Here is a 22,943-nt window from a genome sequence, read left to right on the forward strand (position 1 = left end):
AAACAACTTTCAGTAGATTTGTTTTAAATGATGGCAAAATTCTGACAATCACAGTGAAAAGTATACACCTTTTTGAACTGCGGAGACTTTTTTGCCATATTCCCCAAGCGCTGATCAGAGTTCATAGCAATATACAATGAAGAAATAGGCACTAGTCATCTAAACACATTTTTGCATCATAACATGCACATGGTAAATACAAAACCCAAAGTTTTTAAACTTTAAATAATGTACTTCCATGCAGCCTAAGTGCTTTTTATCCCTTAGAAATCATTTCCTTTAGCTTAAAACCACGGGAATTTGTCTTTTCTCACTTGCCAAAGCCACAGTACAGAACAGCCATCAGAAAGTAATTAACACTGTCTGTCTTTTCTGATTAAATTAAACAGATGTAAGGTATATGTCTAGGGTAGAAGTTGTTCTTGCTAAATGAACCTCATTAAAACAATAGAGTTGGTATCTTTCACCACATTCATTTAGTAATGAAAAATTTTTTCTTGTTCAAATTTATCTTAATGCTAGAGCAAACACAGTTACCTTCTTGTCATGATCATTCTTTCTTATCCAGTCAGAATTTTTAAATATCAAGAAAGAAGAATGATCATAAAACTGAAATTTAAACAGAACAACAGTTCAGATCAGAGATCAATGAAACGTCTGTGCTTCCTTTACAGACAGTGGAGTTCCTCTTGGCTGTCAGAAGGCACGTAGACATGTGAAAGCGCTGCACACTTCCGAATGCTGTATCTGTTGAGAGAACCAGTGACTCTGAGGACAAAGAGAGCAGAAGGACCTACCCAGTGACACACCAGAGAAGTGATCATAATGTAAAGTAAAATCTTGTCCTGCTGTATGGGGGGTTTTGTCAAGTATTGCCGAATAAGGCCCAGGAACACTTAAGGGGGATTTGGCCTCAATGGGCTAGTGTGTGTACATCTCTTTCTCTCTGAGTATGTTTATATGTGTATGGATCTGAACTGGATTCAAAAAACTCAGTAGTGAATAGTTTTTGAACACATGGTGATACACAGGCAACAATCTTTGCCACATTTTAAACTGTCTACGGGGCCAAAGACAGAACGCTTTAACGTGCACAGAGTCTCTGTTGTATCTCCAGTTAATCAACATGTCCATCAGTCTTGCCCAACTGCCTGTCCATATGTCAGTCGCCGACACTGTCATGCAAATAAAGCAGCTGAGCTGTCAGTAAGGGTTACTCAGTTCCACTCAAACAATTAAACACACTTTTTGTCATATACTGTGTTGGAAAGAATATAACCATGGAAACTAGAACTGTATATAATTTGAGCAGATGGAAAACTGAACAGTAATAAAGACTGCAGTGTCTTTATTGTCATATGTTTTAGGTGCAATTTAGCATTTCAGCATAGACATCCATTAAGTTATTACAACATGGTAGTTGCTATGAGCTATAGTTCGTTTTGAATTTTGATTATGCTAAGCCAGCTTCTGCATGCTTTAAATGGTGTAAAGAATTTTCCAGAAATGTTTTGCTTCAAGGATATGGTTTTTGCTAAGTGACATGAGCTGGCAGTTAATTGCAAGGGGATTGCTAGAGGATCATAAGGCAAAGAAGGAAATAATGTAAATAAACCACTTCCACTTTTCCTGTTGGACACTGATAATGACCTTGCTGTTGCAATTTTGCTCTGTGTCCTGTGCAGCAGTACGGATTCATGTTGTATAGGAGTAGAAAACAACTTATGTAGAAGGATTAGACTTTCTACAATATCCCAGCAGTGTTCCCCACCAGCAACAGCTATTTCCCAGTCTTAATGTCTTAATGATTCTCGGGTGTGCTGGGTGTGCTGGAGAAGGCTTGTGGCCAAAGTGCTGGCTGCACTCCAGCAGTTCCTGTCTCCAGCAGCTTTCTAACCACATTTCCTTGCCAACAAATTTCTTATGCCATTACATGAAGAAGGAGGGAAAGGAAGGGTATGCTGCAGGCCATTAGAAGCAGGTGTGGCCCTAGAGTCTAACAGGAGTAATTAAGAGCATCCTACAGTTTCTTCTAAACAGTTCTGGGAACCCCTTGGGGACCCCACCTGTTCTAAGGGAAAACAATGGTGGCTTACAGTAGTTTTGCCCCTTTATTTTCCACTTAGATGCGTCAGATGGAGTTCTTGAGTGTCTGAGTGTGTGGCTTTATTCTTAGGCATTTGTGAGACTTACAGTGTATTTTGGACACATCCCACTGAGCTGTTTATCTTTGTGTGAACTTAAAAAAACAAAAACAAACAAACAAACAAAAAAAAAAAACAGCATGAAAACAGGTAGATAACCTGATTATCTAAGTTGTTCCCTGATGAATCGGGGAAGAAAGCTTAAAAGCTTTAATAAATGAATAGAGATAATTTGGAAATCAAAACCCTTTATGATTCAATAATCTTTCCTAGTTAAGTCATATTTATACAACCAAATCCATAGAAAATGGGCAGAAGAAGTCATCACAAGAAGTTACTTAGATTTTTGCAAAGTTTTATCAATTTTACATATTCTGTTGAGTTTCCTTTAGAAGTTGATAAACTATTGTTAAGCATACATTTTCTTTGTATCCCATGTTAGCATGATTCAGTCTGTGGTGGTAAATGGTAATCCTTGTTCAGAATCTCGGGAGACATATATTTAGAATTGAAGGAACAGAATTTCATTATCTGTACATGAAATACAATCCAAATCCTATTATTCAATTAACCTGGTTTACTTTAATACAATAAAGTCTTTTGTCTTCAGTCAGTTGTTTGGTGGAAAAAATAATTACTTAATGTAAGGTTGATATTTATCTGAAAGCTGCTAAGTGAGTCTCCTAATATTCATGACAACAAACTGTAGATGAAGAGACTTCAGATAAGCAGTAGACTGCAGTTTATATTAACTTCAGAAAATGCGGTCACAGTGCTCCTTAAGACTAAGAAATGTAGCTCCTCCAGACAGCTAGCAATGACTTGCAATAGAATAGAGACAGCACATTTAAATGTTCTCAATCTCCTTGCCACAGCGTTAAAAATAATTCTCTGAGCAGAATTCACATTATTCTTACTTTGCTCTATTACAATTTTATACTTACATTTTACCTCAGCCACAGCTCAACACCTGTGCTGAGTCTAAGCCTCTCAGCTGTCTAAATTCAAGTATTTTTGGCCTCACTTTTTGAACTTTTTCTTGATTTGCCCGTAGATAACACGTATGCTGATCTCAACATGAGCTGCTGGTATCTTTCTGCAACTGTATTGAAATCCCTGTCCTTGCTGTTAGAAGTGGATCCAGACTGGTTGTAAGGTACTGTACATGTATTTCATTGGTTCTGTGACTTCTAGGATCTATGTTTGGATTGGACTCTACTTTTGTTTTACCAATTAATTGTTTTCAAATTCAAAGCACTAGTAACAGGTGACACAAACAGGTGACTGGCAATTACCAAACACAAACTCTCTCTTGCATCTGAATTTCCAGAAATCATCGTTTAACTTGAAGCTCAGTAAGCTTCATAGGGCACATTTCCCTTTCTTTAACCAGCTGCAAGCGAAAGCCTGAGAAAAATGTCTTGATTTTGCTAAAAGCAAGATTAATTTGCATAGGCAAAGCTTTAATCATGTATACATTCTGTATATATGTAGTTTGCGAGTAGGTTTGAAGGTGGTGGACCAAATCCACATGTTGCTGTTCCACCACAATTGACTGTGGTGGATCTCTGAATCTAGTAGTAAAGAAACTAATAACTTGGTTTAGTGCTCATTTAAATGATTCACAATCACAAACTAACGCAAAATTAAACCCTAAGTTTGGAGGTAAAGCAATTATTGAGGTACCACCCCTGGGACTCGGCAGCTTCTGGATTATTTCACATAGGTTAGAAGGAGGCAAATGCAGTTCACTACTGACAAAGTAAGATGGCTCTTGGGAACATGCATTAAATGGGAACATATCCAGATGTTGGACTCCCAGATGTGTGAGTCATTGTGGAATAATCATCCAATCCATCAGTTTGTGTAAAAGCAGGAATGAAAAGAAAAGGCAAACAATATAAAAATGTGAATTTGAACTTGAAATTCAGTGCACTGTATGATACAAAGATGGTCCTGTCAGTGTACAGGATACTGGCTGTATCATGTCTGGGAAGCTCTGTGTAAGAAAGTCAGTGTTATTAGACAAGGAAGGGAAGGCAGAGTTTAGCTTCTCACTTGTGTATTGATGTGTAACAACAGTAAACAGAAATGAACTACGCAACACATGAATGACAGTCTGTCCAACTTGCTGAAAATCAGATCCTTTCTTTGTTTATAAGCTGTGCCACAGAATCACTATAGATTAATGGCATTTAGAAATTAACATTTCCATTGAGTATTTTTATAAGTGATTTTTTTCTAATTTGTGCTTTCTTAACCCGTTGCAGTCACATTTGATACAATACAAATACAAATACTTGTAGTTGAAGGGATTTATAAACAAAAAACCATGATTGTACTTTCCTTGACCTAATATTTACACAGAAAGTTTTTAATTTTGACATGACTAGACAGATGCCAAATACCAAATGCTTTTAACTAACATTCATACACAATTAGTAGTCTTTGTAGTTAATCAGGGCAGAAAATTGGAGACAAGGGCCTAACACAGGCTTCTCTCAGCCTTAATGTCCACTCTGCAAAAGTATAAACTTCTTGTCTACTCTTTGGACAATTTTCAAAATGGCTCCTGCACATTTCAAAGATGACAATTACTAACATAGCCATTCATTCAGAGGTCTGTCAGTCTTTGAAACCCTGTCATTATTTGTGCTTAAAGGCAGGAAATATTAATGAGGTTTGATTTCACCAGTCTCCATAAGACTACTTGCACAGAATTCTCTTCAGAATTTAAATTCATGTTTTGTGTTTATTTTCCAAAATATAAACTTAGATATAAAACATGAGAAAGCAGTTGCTGAGAGATGATATCCTTAAACAGTTTTAATGTTCTTATCAAGCTTCTCAAATAAAATCCACAGCCCAGTCATATCATTGTAGCCTATTTCTGGATGTACATGGTTTTAGGTCTCTAACATGCTGTTTCAGGTCCATGGAATAGAAACACACATTCTGCTTAAGAAGCACTTTGGAGTCCTGGTATTTCAGTTTAAGTATTCTGGTACAAATTATAAAACAAAAGCTATATTTATTTGTCTTCTTTCTCACAGAGTTAATTGAAAGACCCTAGAGTTAATTTAAAGACACTAGAGTTCAGTCAGCAAAACCTAACATATCTAATACTTAAAAATTTAATTGGAAATTTTTTTAAAGTGTTGGCAATGAATTATTAGATTCACATCTGAAATATTTTGCTGTGCAGTTTTTGTGTGAGAGAATCTTAGAAGGTTTTTTGGAGTTCAAGCTTTTTTATTACTGCTTTTTTTTTTTTTTTACTGCTTTTTCACCAATACTTTTTTCATCTTTCAGAATGACTCACTTATCACTCACCAATGTGATTTAGCAGTTAACATTCTGACTCCTAGTGTTTCCTAGTCCAATCAAAAAGGTCAGAGAACAATACACTGCTAAAAAATCCAGTGTAATTAGGTTACTCGAAATGTAAATTATAGCTACTCAAGTTGAAATGAAATGTAGTTAGATTGTTGTCCATGTAGTAGTCATTACACATTTCTGAATTTCATCTTTTAAAATGTGGATTTAGTGTGTTTTTAGATTAATAGCTGAAGGATTTTCCATGTGGCTAGTCCTTTTGCACAGATTTGGCTTTAAGCTGGGATCAGAAGAAAAAACATAATCATGTATAAGAATTAATTACAGCTTTAGCGGATAAGCTAACTTTAAAAGATACAGGCAAATCTGTACTCATCAAATAGTGATTTTTTTTGAAGCTCCTTTGTTGATTGTCTTTGTTGTGGGAAAGTATGAGAGACATTTCAGGAATGACAACCTGATTGCAAAGATAAGTACCAGAAAAGATTTGATCATGTCATTGATATTGATGGGAAAATATAACTCAGGGTTTCATGGGGATTGACTTGATGGGCAAGCTAAAGTGCATGTGTAAGGATTAGGCTTGTCAGTGGGAAACACTGAGTCTGGTCATTACAGTTAGCTCATTTATGGTACAAAGAGGCAAGTGCACATAAGTAAGTCTTTGGTTCTTACTGAGTAAAACTGAATGATTTCAGTCAAACTGCCATCTTAGTTCAGAACTATCAGAAAGGAGAAGTGATTAGTGACAGCACAATGATACAAATCCATCTGCATCTTGAGATGCTTTGGGATAGTCCTCCCAAATCATGAGTTTATCATAGAAATGATAAAATAATGTGATCCCTTTTTGCCAAAGTTAGTGAGGAAGTTAATGACTTTGGTTTATAACACTACACAGCAAAAAAGAAAGTTCTCAACTCAATGGGAAAATGCATGTGTTAACTGTCTTGTTTTCTTCCTTCCATGAAGAATGGATTAAAATTGTTCTATCTGGCTGCTGCTCTGAGAGGTGAAGCAGAGATGGTACAGTCCGTGATGAAAGGTTTCAGTGATTTTGAACCATCTTTGAAATCTCCTGGCTATGCTCTTTGCTGAGGGGTAGAGAGACTCTCAGTCCTAAAAGGCCAGCCTCTGAAAAGCATTCCCAATTACACCACCCCCCTCTCCTAACATTTCTTACTGTCTGTCTAGTCAGTGCTGCCAGCTGATGCCCAGGTTCTGAAATAATCACTCCTAGCCTTTTTCTTCTGGAAGGGAGTTATGATAGCTTTATGCTTACTTGTCATAGAGCCTGCAATTTTGCATAGAGCATGCAAAATGAAAGGAGAAGAAGGGATAGAATATGAACATTCAACCATCTCTTAACATACAGATTTGAGTTATGTCACCAAGTTGCAACTCCATTTTGTTTACACCATATTCTCAGTGCCATTCTTTCTACTTAATCAATTCCAGAATCATTTTATTCTTCACATGCTTTGTTATTACTGATTTTATTATAGTTCAGAAATATGTAATTATTTATGCTATCAATACGACTCCATTGGGAAGGGTTTTCTGCACTATTTGGTGTGTATCATAAAACCTATAGTCCCCAGTGATTGTTCCATTTGTTATCAGTAATTATTCAGTAATGACAGAACAATAAGGGTGGTTTAATTCTCAAAACACAGAAGTGTTTTTAATCTGTTGCAATATAATAAAACTCTGGGTTATAAACAGGGTTCCTTGTTCCATGCAAAGTGAGGTCTTCAAAACTGACAGAACCCTCCAGAGCCCATAGGTATGGAGAATTTCTGAAAACAAAGCTTAACAAAAGGAAACTCGGTTTTCTCCTTGGGCCTGGTTATGTAGTTCCTTTCTCAGCCAGAACTCTAATTCAGGTCCGATTTATTAGATATATATTTGAATGAGTTCCCTAATAGGGACAAGGAAGTCAACAAAATTTGTTGGTTGCCGTTGCACAAGTAACTCATTTCTAAATTATGTGCAAAACCAGAGTCTTGATTAAGCTGCTTAGTATAGGTGCACCTACCTTTAATCATAAGTGAGTTCCTGTTCACTAGTCAACTGCAAGGGGTCATAAACAAGTCCAGAGGATCTTACTGCCTCTGTGCTCCTGCAAGTGCATTTGTACTCACGATTACAAAGAATAATGTTTAAAGATCAAAGTAAAAGGGTAATTTTCAACCTTCTAGTACCCTACAGTGGAGTCAATGACATGAATAATTCAATATATCACAGGCATGCATTGTAAAAACCAGGCAGAGGAAGTACCTTTGTGATAACAGCCCTGTATCAATGTGTCTCTTTGCCCAAAGTGCACCAGGATCGAGAGCTTTTGCTTTGCTATTTTAAATCAGTGTTCTTTTTGAAGTTTTCAAATAGTTTTATCCTAGAGATTACAGGAACAATGGTACCTGTGTTACACTACATTACAGCAGGACTTTGAAGGAGTGAGTATATAGCTGAAGAGTTATATTCTAAGAAGCTATCAGAAGTAGACTGAATCGGACAGTCAATGGCCACCCCATCCTCTCCAATGTTTCCTCATACTCCTTTGACTTCCCAGAAAACCAAAACCAAGCAGATCCATGGCTTCCGATCACATTTCTGGAGATACTTTCAGATTCCTAGATACTTTCTGATTCCTTTCAATAACATAGAAAAGACAAGAGGGAATTTCTGTTACCTTCATAATTGTGAAAATGGATAAGAACAGTTATCTTAAAAGACCTACTGACCTGGGTAGGATAAAGAGATCATATTAAATTTACTTCAGCTCCTCCTCTACACTCTACCTTCATTTTAATCCACATTGCTGATGTACATATTATGAATGTTGCACCAAATTGATCTAGTGCTCTGGCACAAGAGAAAAATAATGCAAAAAAAAAAAAAAGTTGATGAAGTTCTTTCTCTGTCTTATTCTGTCTTTTGAGATCTTGGCATGCTATTGACATGCAGAGAGAATATGTAGTCAGATGTACCTTCTCTCCAAGAACAGGCAAATGAGCAGGCTCTGCAGTTAAAGAAAAGGCTGGCCCAGGAAATTCCTTAATAATAATAATAAATTCTCACAAGCAAGGAAGCAATTTTTTCTCCATAAGAATAAATTAATTTAAAACATGTAGGGTGTGTCCCACATGCTCTAATGGGTATGTCAGACACATGACATTATTTAGTATTACACAGCACAAGGCATCATCTTTAAATTAAAGTGTTGGATAGCCCATATTTTTTCTTGACATGTAGCAGATGCCATTTGCTTACATAAATCTTGAGATGTGATTGTTAAGCTACAAGAATAGGCACAGTACTGAACACAAAATATTAGACTCTGCTTTGCAAGAAAAGCTGTTCATTACAAGGAGAAAAAGAGGCTGAACTGTACAAATTTTAATGCCAGTTTTAGGCAGCTCCATCAAGCAGTGCTCTCAAATTGTCGTCCTTCTCTTTAAAAGAAGGTGAGACAAGTTTTGCTTGAAGTGCTGGTCAAACTAAAGAAGCAGAAGTAAAGGCTTTTCCTTTCATCCTCCCTACCAGCTGGATCTTTATAAAGCTAGCCACAGTCTTTGAACATCATCTTCCTAGTTCTCTAAGCATGTGCAAGAGAACTCCAGTTGCTCGTAGTCAAGAGCCAAATCTTCTAGTTTAAGTACAGGAACAATATACAGGACAAACATTTCAAACAAATTATGTGAGCATGGAAGGAGCAGAACATCAACAGGATACAGCATGCTAGATCTCATACTGCAGTGGACTGAAGGGAAGTCAAAGCTCTGGGCAGTGGCTGTTTCTCAGGAAGCCAAAGAGATGGCCAGATTTTAGCTAAGGAATTAAGTGTTGCTCTTGAAAAGTGAAAAGTGAATGATCTACAATTCTAACACCATCAGGACTATGCTATGTTGGTGAAGAAGTAAAGCATAGCTGTGGCTAAAGGAAATGAGTACTGGTGTTCACAGTGCTGAAGAGATTGCTCAAGAGGCTTTGAAGACTAGCTTTTGTGAAACAACCCCATTGACCTCAGCTGAGTTGTATGAGTGGTACTGGAATGAAAATTCAATGCTGTTTCTTTTTGAAACTGTTTCTCCTAGAGTTGTCCCCAAAACAGTAAAGGTTTATTCATTAATCAACTTTCATTAATAAGGCTGATTTCCTCTTTTTTTCCTCTCTCTTTTTCCTTTCTTCTACCTCTTTTCATCATTGCACACACTGCCTCAGGCATTTGCATGTTCACTAATCTTTTCAATATTCATAAATTAAAGTCATACATAAATAACCTGTGGGCAAGTACTTATCCATTCATATATTTTTTCAGGGTGAAGTACAGACCCTTTCTGATATGATGAAGAATCTTTGTTCTGTACTAATAGCCATTGCACATGGCACAGACACTTGATTGTACTCCGTTAAAGTGTGCTCCCAGTCACTTTGCCAGGCACAGATTCAAAGTTGACACTAAAGAGGGGAAAAAATGATCACAGAGAGTCTCTAGGATGTTCTTTAAGATGGAAAAGAAAGGAAAAGATAATGAAGGAAGAAATGAAGAAAGAATAAAGAGAGGAAAATGTTAACAGAAAAAAAGCAAAAAGAAAGCAAGCAGTCATAGGATTTCATTTGTACACGTTATTCTTGTAAAAGAAACTGGTAAATAACCTTCACAAAAAGTACGAACAGAACACTACATACTGTGCGCATCATACAATAAACTTTTAAAAGTCCACTTCAAGTCCTTGCTAAAACAAGTTTAGCAGTGTACAAACAAGCATGCTTTTAGCATTGCAACACCCAAAACTGTTTTATAGGTCTTGTGGCTTGGACCTCATTCTTGGTGGGGGTTACTCTTTATTTCTTATCCAGAGTGTTCACATCTTTGTGGTGTCGGCAACACAGACCCATCTTTACAAGACCAACAAGAAAAAACCAGCAATAAATCTCTGAAATGTGTTTTCAGTATGTCTATAAATCTGAAATATTTAAATATAAAACAGTCCTTTCCTTTGAAAACTTTGGATTGGAGCTTACAAAAGGATTAAATACAATATTTTTATTCAAGATGATCTGAACAAAGATGAGGCTAATTTTTTTCCAATCTAAAATGTAACCTTGAAATTGAGGGGCACTGGGAGAATTGTTACTGAGGGAATTGTTGGTGGTTTGTCACTGTGGGACTGAAGCCAAAACTGTTCTTACAGAAAGAAGTACAATCCACCAACAAAATGATGTGTGCTATAAAGATACAGTGAAAAGGTCATATGTTTAGGTGCTAAACCTAAATAGTCACAGAAAGATCTCTCTTCTCTGTCTGTATTTATCATCTTAGGTGTAATGTTTTTCTGACAGGTGAATACAGATTCCTGTAAGTAATCTGTAAATAGTTTGGGAGATTTCATATGACTGGACATCTGTGATGTATTTTTTTGCTGAACTGAGATTTTAATCTCCTATGTTGATAAATGATAGTATTTTTAAAACAACGTGACCCCTAAAGAATCAAGGGTTCATTGTGTCAAGCACCTTTAGACTGTTCAGCAGTTATCAGAGCCAAAAACAGTTTCAGGCCAGTGAAAGGATGGTACCCAAGACAGAGTGATAAATAGATAACTGGGGTTTGAAAAGGAGGAGAAGAAAGACCCATACAAAGCTAACTACAAAGTTAGGTGGATTTGAATAAATAAACAACTTCAGAGTGCAACAATCTAGAGTGACCAGAGAAGGGAGAGGAATACCTGGGTGGTCATTCGCATGTTATCAACAAAGTGCGGCACCTAACTAATCTGGAAGTGATAAATATGGAGACTGAAGGAAACAACAGAGTTTAAGAAAAAAGAATTCCTCAAAAGATTCAAAGTCAAAATCTAAATTTTTAAGAATGGTAGAGCAGCCCCTCATGTTCATTTGCCTTCTCTCATCTCTGTGTGTACCTGAATGCCATGAATTCTCTTCTGGTGAGTGTATGTTTCAGGAAACTGACCACACAATAAAGCCCTTCTTTCTAATATAACTGTACTATGAAGTATAATCCTTTGATGAATGGGAAATACATTACATCATCTCTTCTCTGAGTCATAAACCATAGAGCATGTGTGTACGTACCTTCCAAGAGGTACTGCACTTCCCAGCGCAAGATTCTAGTAAAAAAAAAAAAAGTCTGTATTCAGTTATCTCACCTGACCACCAGCATATTTAACCTCATCTGCTTAACACACTCATTCTTCAGTCAAAATACAGGCTGGTCACTTGTCTTTGTCCCTGATCTTGTGAAAACCTGGTAGAGACTTTGGCAACAACAGAGGACATGCATAGTTCCACATTTTTTCCCACTTACCCTGAGGCAGCCACATCATATGTACGAGTTAGGTCCGTAGCACATACATAGGCTGCCTATATGGATAATGGATAGATATCTCCAGAGGTCAAGTCAGCCCACCTAAGGTCTGGATGTGGGCCACCAAGGCGTTCCGGTTTTTGAGAATTTTAACAGCAACAGCTTCAAAATATCAATGCAGGATTCATAAGCTGCACATAGACAGATTCCACAAATAGTCACACAAGGCCAACCCACACACCCAAATGGATATTTCCCAGCTGCTGGAGTGAGTGGGGTCCCCTGCTGCTATCTCTGTCTGTCTTAGCAGCTGGGAAGGAGCTTTCTGCTGCTTCAAGGGCAGTTGGTCTTTTTTTCCAGTTTTAGAATGGAAAGAATGAAAGATCCCTAAAGCATTCTCACTATCTGAGAAGAGTCCTTAGCCGCCGATACTTCAAGAAGAGAGTAGGTCTTACCCTTTAGGGAAAGAACCGTCAATGGCCTTGTGTTATATTCTGCTGCCTTAATTTGATTTAATGGGGACAAGAAAAGAAAACAAAAGGAAAAAAAGAGTTGATATTGAACATAATACTGAAAGTACTGTAGAGGAGCTGTCACTTAAGTTCAAATCCTAAAAGACTGAGTGAATTGAATAAACAATTTTTCTGACTATGGTGAGTCAAATCCTGGAGAAGCATACTAACAGATACCGTGCCAGCATAAAGATTTAAGGAAATCACTTCATGTTATTACAAAATAATTATATTAATAATTGTATTGTTAGTACAATAGTACTGAATTTTAACTAACGTTGATCCCCTTCAGAAATTAACCCAGTTTTTCTTAATCGCGATTGTGGCTTTTTGCAACTACATTCACATTAGTCATCTTAGAGATACAAATATCTCTAATTAGCAAAATGACAATAAATGGCATATTAGGTTAGTGGCTGGAAGTGTGTTGTTCTTTCAGCTCTGACCAAACTTCGTGTTGCTACATTAGTTTTCAGAACGATTGCATATAGTATTTTGCCAGGACAGCTTCTCTATGTACAGTTCTTCAAGTGCTTCTGTACTCTAGAAAACAAGAAATGACAGGAATATGTTGTAAAAATGTATCCTCTCTGTTGGGAGGTTTTTTATTACACATACATGTAGTCCAAATAATTTTAAACTTACATTTCCACCAAGGCTCATCTTTGCTTTAACAAGTGTTTTTTATTAACTGGAATGATGGGTTTTTCATTTTGAACTGAAATCTCCTTTTTGTGTTTTCAAAAGGGCATATATCTGAAGGCTTATTTTTAAAAGCTGAAATGCAATATGTTGAAAAAGCAGTTGTGAACTCTTTTTCTGTAATTGAAAAAATACATGCGTTAGGCTTTAAAGTGCGAAGAATGATACAGCTACTATCGGTGCTGACTCAGGCCAACTTGCTTCCATGCTGGTATGACCTTCCAAAGGAGTTAGAAAAATCACTTGAGGAGAAGAGAATGTCTGTGTAAAAATGTGAATCAAAACTTTTCATCGCTGCATGCAAAATATCAAGTGTAATACGTTATCATTTTGATCTTAACATAGCATTTTTCTAATATTAGTGGTACAGTCCAACTACACAAGTATCCTAAAAGAATACTTTTTTATAGTTGCAAATTATGCAGTAATAAATCTTTGTTTCTTAAAAATGTAATGAGAAGCAAGTGTCATTGCAATTGTGTTACATTACTATAATACAACACATTTGTATGGTATTTGGCTATATGGTTGTAATACCCAGATCCAAATGTATTTTTCTTTATGTCTAACTAGTACTTAGTGATCAGAATGGCGATGGTGATCTGAATGGTCATAAGAAAAACATTTGTATTGGTCAGCCAAGAACTTTGGTCAGTTTTTAAAGACATCTAGTCCACACTGATTAGGTTCAAAGGATTAGTATGGCTTTATGTTCCAGAATTGTCACTGCAGCTCCCCAGGTCAGCCAAGAATAATACCTAGGCAGACTTGCTATTCTGAAATGGTTTTAAGTGAACTTCCTGCCCATGCACAACGAAGCTTAATTTAACTTAGTCATAGTCAACCATTTCAGTAAGAAATGAAAGAAATGTGTGAACATCACACGAATGTATAGCCTTGAGTACCATATTTGTTAAGTAAGCAGTTATGCATTTCGAAAAGTTACATAATTTTATTTTAATATTTTTTTCTGAGTAAATAATTTAATCTCATTAAATGAATAGGACAAGGTAAATAGACATCTAATTGATGATAACCCATGTCTTTTTTCAAACATACAGGAGAGAAGGGATAGCACTGCTACATCAAATATTTTTAGCAGTTCCATAAAATCTTTCTCAGATATGACAGTATTTGGCCTGTGTCACATGGTGTCATGGTGTTGGGGGTTTCTCATATGGTCAATTACTTGCCTACAGGTCTTCCTATCTACAGATGCTATGATGCTTCTACAGATGAGGGACTCTGTGTGGAAGACAGGTGATCTGCTGGTCAGCTGCAGACCATTTGCAATATTCTCAGTGACATGTTCTCAGTGGTCATAGTTTGGGATTGCTTCATTATCTTATACATTGGTTAGTATTTCATGTAAGCTTTCAAGTGACTCCACGTATTTTTCCACTAAGCTCCCTTTATGTAGTTCACTGCACCATTTACCTAATGCCCTACCTCCTGATTAATATAATTCCTACTTGCCATACCTATAACTTTTCTGTCTTTCTTCAGGAAATCAAGGAAACCACAGGACTAGTACAAGATCTGTAATTGTCCCCTTTGCCTTTCACAGTGTCCTAGTTTTCGTGGGTCATTGTTAATCTTCCACAGATATTTTGATAAAGTTCTTGTCTTTATATGCTGGAAAAATGGGGTATTGAAATTCCTTCCCAGACCACTTCACCGGTGTCGATTGTTGTTGGACTTTACCAGTTTCAAAAATCAAAAAAAAAAAACAAAAACAGAAAATATCACACATATGTGCAGTCCAGAAACAACACAAACCTAGACATTTTCGTGACCAGGACACCAACTGATTCCTCTGAGTAAGCAATAAGGAAGGATATCATCATCATGCTGTACCCAAGACTGCACCATCTGTTTCCTTAGATTCGTACTCCATAATCTAACGGTCAAGATCAATGTACATTACCATTTTGCTATAGCATCTGTACAGCTGAGTGAGTGACATAATGCATCCCCGCCAAACCCCTTTCCTTATGGTAGACCATTTTGTCTTGTAGCACCTTTTATTATTTTGACTGCTGTTTTCTTCTTGTTTCAGGGAATTGACAAAGCCAATTCACTAAATAAATGTTAGGAATGTTCAGTTCCAATAGACTGACAATCTACATTCAAGTTGTATAAACTTTTTTTAACTAAATAGCTAAAGTATCACTTTCTGGGTAAACTTTGTACCTTTTCATCGATTGCTCTGCAAGAGAACAGTGTTTTTGTGTTTCATAACTGGAGCTTGTCAAGTAGTGTAAATTTTGTTTTGTGAAAATGTACACAAATATTTTTTTCCATAGGCTATTCCTCTCAAAATGTTCCTGCAGTTGTTTTTCACCTACTGTCTTGTTTTAAGCCAGTGTCCCTCTCATCTGTCACACTCAGCATAAGCTGTGTATCTTCGTCCTGATGGCTCTTTCCAGACTATTCCCCCTCTATTTCTTAATGCTCACTGGTGAAGAGGCAGCAGTGCCCATCCTGTGTAACACTTCACCTGCTCCTTTTTTAGGTAGTTGTTAAACAACTTTCAAACACATTTATGCTGTCCCCGGGCTACTTCTTCTACATGGAAGGAGCATTCCAAAATCTTCTAATGGCAAGTTGGAAACAAACAACTTCATAATCTCCTAATAATACAGTTTACTGTATTACCTGATATCTACAGTGAGCAGTGATGACAGCGTCTTCAGTAGTGGGTGGAACTGTGCCTTCCATGCTAAACTACAGTCTTGTGCATATGTTGTCACTGCATGGGGGTCAGAGGCTAGAAGGATGTTGAGGCCTGCCATGGATATTCCTTGCAACCTCCCAGTAAATCCCAGGATTTAAGCAGACAAATATTTCTGTATACTTGATCAAAAAGAAATGCAGTCCTTGAACTTTCACTCTTTGGTCTGGCCATTCTTGTTCCTGATTCAGGCTAGAAGCACTGGTTGGCAACAAACCATTCAGACCATATGGGCATATTTCTTTTCCACGGCTGAGGTGACACTGTCTGAAACCACCTGAAGATGGTAACACTGAAGTCACAGTGCAGGCTTTTGGATTGTACAGGAGCCTGATGGCTGCTTGCACAGAGAGTGTCTCTGAGATCTCTATAAGTATCAGACCAGAACTGCTTTTGCTAGTAATTACTGGCTTGCCAGACAAAGAAAGGTGACTCGCTCAGACGGTGGGGAGAACTACAGCTCTCCTGTAATGAATTCATTATTAACACAATGAGAGACAGAACCAAACAGTTTCAAATTCACAAATCATCTGTCTTTTTACTAATATCTGTGGGTTTTGGCACCTCAAGAGCAGACCCTGTCCCCTGGAGAGACTCTTTCATAATGCTTAATAATGCATCTGTTATTATGAGAAGGATGTTGAGGGTTTGAACACAGCAGCTCAGCTGAAGCAGCTGTTGCTTCAGAAACTGCAAAAGCTAGAAAAAAGAAAAAGACATTTAAAAATTTTAAATATATGCTCCCATGTGGTCTATTTCTCAGCTGAAAAGGGGGCCTTTGCATTGCAGCTGCCACCTGTTTGCAAAAGGGGAAGCTTTATAAAGGGTTCTCCTGGAGCTGCACTTGGCTGCCCATTTCAGGCCACAGCCAAAGCCAACTGTTCAACACTATTGTAAAAAAGTGAATTCAGCTATTCCTCCCTGCCTAGATTTCTCATGACCCTGATCTTCCACAGGGGCTGACAGTTATAGTGAGTGACATGGTTAATCTTGGCCAATGGAAAGCCCAGCAATCTGCAGAAACAGATAATTATCTGGCTGATGATAGGTATTTGATTCAAAGTGCTATGGGAAACAGCGGTTATGATTTCACAGAAAAATGAAGTGTTGGTAACCACAACAGAGGGTCATATATCAGCCAGGTAATGACCCTCACCCTGCAAATGGGAACTGCTGTAGGCATCCATCAGTTTTCTCATAGGGTGTCTGGACCTGCCTGATTGGATACGATAGCAACACTGAGGCTACACTATATATAAAAAAGGACTGACACATCTTCAGCAGTTAACAGCTTTCTTGAAAGGATGTCAGGAGAGCATCCTGTGGGTATGGTGTGTATGTCTTTCAAAGTACTTTACTGCATACTAAGCTAACTAGCATATCGTATACCTACCACTGCTTTTACTGAATGGCAGATATTTACTCTAGATTTTACCTCCCCTTTCCATCCACTTTCTCATATTAGGTAACACCATACAATACAACAAACTCAGCTGTGACTTTTAAGGAGCAGTGAAAATCAGTTTCCATAGAATGTCTTGTTTGAAAGCTGTTTCATATAGGTTTTTATACCTAACTTCTTTAAAAATAGAATGGAAAAAACAAACCATAATTCTTACAGTAGTTCCCTTGGTGTTTCAAAAGTGTAAATCAAAGGCAAGTTTTGCACAAAAAAAGAAGTGTCCGTTAACACAGAGAGTGATGGAATTCTGCATTTGCCACAGTGATATGCAGAGAGCAATGGGAGTCCTATATATTTGAACGCATTTCTAGTACTTTCTAGAACTAAAGAGTAAGTGTCCTGTCCCTATTTGCATATTATTTTATCTTCCTTGACTCCTCCAATTGACATGCAGAGCCACGCTTGAAGTTACAACTTTTGCAAACATACGTGGCTTTATACTGACAAAAATTGCATCTCAGAAGAAAAGTAGGGGAAAGAAAAATGTATAGCTCAGCCCATTACTGTATGCCAAAGTCTAAAAATGGTTTAAAACAGCTTCTTAAATGATCATACTTCAAACAGCACACACAAGTTGTTAGGCCAGAAATGTTAGGCTTTTCTGTTCTTCCCCAAACTCCCTCAAACAAATGAGCTTAAAAAATATCAGACAATTGTTGGAGGAAATGCTAGACAGTTTTCATCCAGTCCCAGAGTTGCCAGTTCTCACAAAAATAGGATTTTTAAAATAATTCTAGTTTGTAGCTTGAATTACAATAGATTCCTAGTTCTTATTTTCTTTGTTAATGGTAACTTCCTTATCCTTCTATCAGTGGAAGGAAAAATGTAAATGTGAACCTTTAAGGCTATAAATACAGAAAGCGTGTTTCATAATACTGTTTTAAAACTATGATGTTTAAAGTCAGCTCCTTGATTTTGGAGATTTAACGCATTATGTTACAACAGTACCAGTACTGCTATATAATTCAAGATAATAGGTACTGTTCTGGAATCAACACTGCCTCCCAGAATAACTTAATGCTCATGGTGCATACACAGGCTATGTGCAAACCAAGGTGCTTTTACTACAGAACCTAAAGGTACATGTGAGAAGAAAATTGACCCTTTATGAACTACATATAATTTTTTAAGACAACCCTCAAAATAATATTAAAAATATCCTCTAAACAGGTCATATAAATGCTGTACAAGAAGACATTAAAAGAAAAAAGTGTATGACGGTTTAAGACCCAGTGCACACTAAAAGGGTTTTGAGTTAGATTTCTGGTCAAGCGTCCTCTTTCAGTACAGACAAATCAAATAGACTTTTAGTACATGGCATTTGTATCTCAAATGAGATATAGGAGTATAATTATATTAGCATCAGGAGTCACATACAGGGATCTAGTGTAAATTATTTTACTACCATTATCAGTTTAGATTAGGTAAGCAAATTTTGTGCATTGTTAACTATGAAAGAAGTGTATTGGCTGTGAAAGAAATGTATATTTGGAATTTTTCTGGAGTCAATGAAGTTGCATAGGCTGCATTCCAGTCAGATTGGTAATGTGTAGTTTCCAGAACAAACTGATGTCTGAAAGGTCATGTAGATAGCTGATGCCAGCTGTATCATTTGGTTGTATCCAGGCTGAGGTGTGTCACAACCACACTGACAGTGCAGGAAAGTGTTGAAGGGAGATTATTTTAATAAGCAGCATGGAGAAATAATCCAAGTTTTGGGGCCAGTTCTTGAATTCCGATGATAGGATCTCAGAAGAGCTGTTTGTGCCGCTCTGTGCCTGGCAGAACATTAGGTGAGGTCTTGTTCTGCCCAGCCCTTGCTCCTGCTGCACACTAACCACCTGCTCCTCCGTGGGCACAGGAGCAGCCAGAAGGCTGCTGGGACAGGGCATGCTGTCTGAACGGCTAATCCCAGGCTTTTGGGAAGAAAATGTTATGGGCCAGGTAGAACAATGCTGCTCTATGTCTGGTTTGTGAATAAACTGGAATTGCTGCACCATTTCTTTTCACTGACATACCATATATTAACTGTCTCATTTTGTTGGGAAGTAGAGAGCGCTTGTACTGCAAAGACATGAAGAAGTAATAAAGCATGAAGTACAGATCTGCATATAGGAGGATTAGACTTTTGTGCAACACTGAAATACTGATTTATAGTGCCTGGTGACAATGTTTGTACATGAATTTCTGAAGTTAAGCAGTTATTGACATGGAGAACATAGTGGGGTTAAATAGGACCCCATAATTGCTGAGGAGGAATTCCAATTTTCAGCTATTTATTCTTCCTTATTAGTGTCAACTCTTTCATGATAATCTGCTGCTATTTCTTCCTAATCCCTTCCAATATTAAGATATATTAATACGTATTATATATATTAGAAAAACACACCAAGCCAGAACTACACATTTAATTGCTGTGCAGTTAAGTCAAAACTATGTAGATACATACCTATATACTTTTTGTCTTTTCTGTACAAATCTCTCCTTAAAAAATGTAATTATATATACTGATACATGTTTGTGTATGCACAGACACTAAGAGTTGTGCAAAATGGCATAGCATCATTTTAAAAATAAATAGTAGAAAAATCAGACTACTCTGCTAAATATTTTTGCATAACCTATGAATACATTTATGCAGAAGATTAATTTTCCATTCCTGTAGGGATTTTTGCATATGCTTAAGTTATTACATCGTAGATAACCTCATTATGATCAATGGGTTGCTACCAGGGTTTATTTAAATATGAACCTACATCTGCCTAGAATTAGGAATAGATATTAATTAAAAGATAAAGAAAAGAAATTTATTTGAATGGATGCTCATCTTATTGAGAACATTTGATCACACTATAGAAAATGTTTATCCTTTTCTATGTGGCATTTAAGTCCATTGGAAAATGAATATATAGTGGAAATCTTGCTGTAACTAATGTATTGTATACTTGTTCATTCTAGTTAATACTGAGGGTTGGGAGGATTGTTTTGTTTTGCTTTTTGCCCTAAGGTTGGTCTAGGGATTAATCAGACTTGCTGGTTTATTTCCATATCAAAGTTAAGTAGTAAATATTTTATTAACAGATGTCTACATCAAAAACTTCCATTTGGATACCAGCCCTCAATATAAAGTCTTATTACAGAACATGAACAGCTCCTGTACAGCAATTATAATTTTCATTGTTCTCAGACAGGAACCCACCATTGCCCCTCTTATGAATGTTCTTACATATTTCCTCCGAAGAATAATTGCAAAACAATCAGAGCACATCTAGACGGTGCTCAGTTGAAAACTTATAAATCACTCCTCTCAACATTTTTCATCAGTGTTTGATTTATGATATGACCGAGTGCTGTAATGACACAGGGATCCTAATTTGTAATTATCCATACAGTAGAATTCAGAATCAACATTATGGAAAAGCAAAAGAGTGCTTTCAGATGAGCTGATTAAATTTACTGAAGGAGAACATACTGTAGACAATCACTCAAATACTGCAGAGTGTGGTTTTACAAGCTAACATGTGGAAGAACTGTTTGTGTTCCAGTAAAAACTGAAGATGAGGTAAAAATTCAGTTACCCATTACTAATAGTTTTGGTTTTATGTTGGTCATTTTGGTAAGGAGTACAGGATCTAGCAGAAACTTGATACACTGGAATAGTTTATTTTACTCAATTTATAGCCTTACTACACCGTTGCATATACTATGCATTGGACTACAGCAGTGTTTTTGGGAGGCTATCCAGATTAATTCCTTTTTGAAAGTGGCTTTCCTCTCTGAAAACAAATATATAGAATGAAGCAGCATCCCTGAAGACAAGCAAAACCATGGAATCACCTCAGTTAGACACTACAACGGCCAGTTAAGTAATTTATTTCATGCCCCTGAATAGAAGCTTACTTCATTCTCTGTGAATGGAGATTGATTCAATATAATTATTCTCTCTAGAGCGTTAAGCAAACCAGCCTTAACTGTTTTAAGTGATGTGGCTTTTATCACTTCCTTTGGACAATATTTTCATTGTCTAATAGATCTCACTCTGAATTTTCTTCTGATATCCTGCCTGAATTGCTCAACCACATATCATTATCTCTTATTCTACTTAGTGAAAATTTCTTATAACAAGCCCTGTCAATTACTGTTGCCAGGAGCTGCTGGTTCAAATTTTTCAGTAGAGATCACATAGCTAAAATCTTTCATCAAAGAAGGCATTCTCGTAGGTATTAAAGCATTTGGCGTAAAAGAGGGTGTATATATTTATATATATATTTCACAGATCATTTCAGTTTCTAATCCTATAAAATAATCCTTAATTCAATTATAAGGACCCTATCTTTTATACCTAATGCAAAACTGACTGAATGATAAGGAAGATACCCTATTCTGGTAGCACTGTGGTTTGGGATGCCAGTGGGAAAACCTCCTGCTGAGTATTGAAACAGCTGTCACTGAGTGCCATGATTTGTCTACAAGCATTGTTCATCTCCTGCAGCTGTGGGCAGAAACAGGTCTTTTTCTGTTCTGGCATTCATCAGGATTCATGATTGCTCTGTCCGCTGGCCATAGGATGTTAGAAAAGCAATCCTGCTTTCTTGATGAAAAGGGTAAATGAGCCAGGCAGCCTGACTGCTGGAGAAGGAAGGGAGCTGGGAAGCTGCAGGCTAAGATTCATGGACTTTAGGATTTCCAAGCAGGAGGGGCTGATGGCACTTGACTGTATTGGCCAAGTTAAGACTTGGGAATATCAGTTATGAGTGGAAAGAAGAGCTGATGACAGCTCATTGAAAAGGGTTACACTGGCTTTCAGGAGTAATCATGTTCAAGTTTGCTGGTTAAATTAACCTATAGTTGCCTGACTAAAAACCCCATGTGCATATCCACCATTATTACCCACATGCCATTGACAGCTCTTTTTTTTTATTTTTTTTTTTTTGCATCGGCTGACGTCAGACAGACCACAGTCTGAACTTAACTATATAATTTGCATTTTTGTCAAGTTCAGTCCACAATAAATGTTCAAATCACCTCATTCTCTTGAATCTTTACCTAATGCATCTTAAGCATGATGTAAGTGAGTTGGGCTAATACTTTGCTTTTGTACTCAGCAAGCAAAACATTATGTAGACCCATATTGTGTGCCAGTCTGAAAGCTGTGTAGCACAGCATAAACAGGTATTGCTCACTAGCATTAGACCTTCAAGTTTACTTCCCCATAAATCCCTTCTGCTACTTGATGTACAGCATCACTCATATTTGAAAGGTTTGTTTTGCTGAAATCCTACAAGGAGAAGTATGTTGGCATATGCAGGTGCAGTGAGTGTCGTAAAGGTTAGGCAAAGTAGCAGGACTTTTTTGGTATTACAAGTTTGGCAGAACCAATGACTAGTATATAGGCAGACCCTCAAGTTAGATCTGCTCTCAGCTAAACTGATCTTTTGTATCTCATGCTTCAGCTACTGAGGGTTGACCAAGAGAGATGTATTTAGAAGCTTGTCACATAATTGCATTGGATGGTAGAAGAATTCCTAACATATTTTCTTTCCCTTGGGATGGCAACATCTGCATTAGAAAATCTTTTCAAGTGGATTTCTGTCATGCTTCCTACAGACTCTTCTGTTAAGGCTTCGTGAAATGAAAAAGAAAAATAGAAAAATTGTCCATTATGCAGGATGATTTTTATTTCTATCCTCTCTCAGACTAGTAAGATATTTGCAAAGGG

At 37.1% G+C, this 22,943-nt stretch overlaps 1 protein-coding gene across 1 annotated transcript in view; it reads left to right on the top strand.

Moving 5' to 3' along the window:
• Nucleotides 1-22,943, top strand: part of ADAMTS18 (ADAM metallopeptidase with thrombospondin type 1 motif 18) — a 188,900-nt gene that overhangs the window by 57,243 nt on the left and 108,714 nt on the right. Inside the window, exons 3-4 of the mRNA XM_040571013.1 lie at nucleotides 675-827; nucleotides 3,199-3,300. The gene's annotated coding sequence lies outside the window, so the exon portion shown is untranslated. The remainder of the gene's footprint in view (nucleotides 1-674; nucleotides 828-3,198; nucleotides 3,301-22,943) is intronic.

The sequence above is a fragment of the Cygnus olor genome, chromosome 12, assembly GCF_009769625.2.
Source record: "Cygnus olor isolate bCygOlo1 chromosome 12, bCygOlo1.pri.v2, whole genome shotgun sequence".
NCBI lineage: Eukaryota > Metazoa > Chordata > Aves > Anseriformes > Anatidae > Cygnus > Cygnus olor.